This window comes from Aegilops tauschii, chromosome 5 (genome assembly GCF_002575655.3).
Source record: "Aegilops tauschii subsp. strangulata cultivar AL8/78 chromosome 5, Aet v6.0, whole genome shotgun sequence".
In the NCBI taxonomy this organism is placed as follows: domain Eukaryota; kingdom Viridiplantae; phylum Streptophyta; class Magnoliopsida; order Poales; family Poaceae; genus Aegilops; species Aegilops tauschii.
In genome coordinates, this window is record NC_053039.3 from 539,539,444 (window position 1) to 539,541,399 (window position 1,956).

Here is a 1,956-nt window from a genome sequence, read left to right on the forward strand (position 1 = left end):
CATTTGTTGTCTGATCTTTTCCACACATCTCTCGGACCAGCGGAGCTTTTGCTCAAGACACCAGTCCATTGTAATTATTTTGCCTGTACAATGCCAAAAAAACATTGAGAATCACAGCATGCTATCGTACAGTTGGGTTAGTCAAAGGTTCAGGCTTCTGTTGGGTTAGTGAAAGAAACATGTACAGTTGGTCAGCTTGTTTCAAGTCTTCATCATTCCCTAAATAAAAGAGAGAATTCTTCATCATGCTTGCAAGTAGTCAGAAATGTATTTAACACAAAACTGTAACTGTTTATAAGGAAAATCAGGCAGAGAACTTTACACAAAGTCATAGTTTCGGGGAAGTATGTGAATGAATCATTTTTTAAATGAGACAAACGATAAAAAAAATTCCGTCGCCGGGACTTGAACCCGGGTCTCTCGGGTGAGAGCCGAGTATCCTAACCACCTAGACTACGACGGATTTCCTATGCTTCGGCTGATTTTTGGTTTTATATTAGGTACGACTTTATGACTAAGCGAAAAAATTGTGGCTACGCCCTTTCCATATGTTCTGAGTTCAGAGAAACTTATGGCTTCGTCGCTAGTTACCTTAATCACTTGTCAGTGTAGATATGTCCCTCAGGATCAAATTTCTAGCCGAGGTTTCTCAAGGGAAAACCCGTAGATAAAAAATTGATCTGTTAGGGACATGGAGCATGTGATCCCGTATGAACAGTAAAATCAAAAAAATAGTAAAAAAAATCAAAAAAACTAATTTTTTTTGTCAAGAAACTTTGATGTTTTTTCTACATGCGTGCCAATTTTCGTGATGAAATGACATTTGGGAGGTCTCGGCAAAAAAACAAAATCATGCTCCAAAAAAACTGTTCTTGAAAGCATTTTGAAGCATCGATTTTGTTTTTTGAAAGCATTTTGGAGCATGATTTTGTTTTTTTTTCTGCCGAGACATGCATGAATGTCATTTCATCACGAAAATTGGCATGCATGTAGAAAAAATATCAAAGTTTCTTGACAAAAAAAATCAGATTTTTTTGAAATTTTTAAATATTTTTTCGTTTTTATTGTAGCAAAGGGTGCCTGTGAGCTCGAGTTCACAATAGCACTTTCGATCTGTTAGGGCACATTCATCGCTTCCCCATGACAACTTCTCTCATCACGCCCTTCTGAAGGAAGAATAAACGATGTCTTATGGTGTGAGTGTGTGTGAGGGACTCCTACCCACGTAGTGAAAACTTATGCATGAAGGGAGGAGAGATAGAAAAAGACAAAAGTAAGGGCTGTTTGGTTCTGAGCCAAAAAAAATTAGCATTGACCACGCCCTCCACATCTGTTTGGATGACAACCAACTATTTGGCTAGCTAATTAATGCGCCATGCCCTGTTCCAGTTCATTTCTACGCCAATGATTGGCAAAGTCACGGGCGGCCAAAAGGCTCCCAATTTTTTGACTTGCCGACGCGTTGTCGGGGCTACTCTGGGCAAGATCCAAACAACCCCTAAGAGAAGGTGGCTACAATCACCGTGAGTGAGTGTGACGAAAGGTACATAAATAGGTTTGACTCTTTCTTAAACAAAATATGAAGCACTCTATTCAACAAGAAATATCGGTGTTGTGAAGAGGAGTATGCGAGAAAAGAGTGGACCTGACATACATTTGATTAGCCCATTGGCTGAGTTATATACAGGTTACATGGCCTTAACCGTGAGGGGTCGTATGCCACTACCGGACGTTTGCCACCAAACACACGACACACGTGCAACCTTTACCATATACATGGGTTGTACCGGTGCTCTACACCATATAGTCTAACACCCCTGCAGTCGTGACGTCGACAGAGGCGTCACAAAGGCTGGATTGGGACTGTAGGAAAACGTTCGTCGACAAGCCTTTCGTCATGATGTCGGCAAGCTGCTGCTTGGTGGGAATGCGGAGCATACGGAACTCGCCCAAGGG

General features: G+C 41.3%; 1 non-coding gene across 1 annotated transcript; it reads right to left on the bottom strand.

The window, feature by feature from the left end:
- Positions 1 to 390: 390 nt before the first annotated feature.
- TRNAE-CUC (transfer RNA glutamic acid (anticodon CUC)) lies at positions 391 to 463 on the bottom strand. The gene has a single exon. It is a non-coding gene; the product is annotated as a tRNA-Glu (tRNA).
- Positions 464 to 1,956: the final 1,493 nt, after the last annotated feature.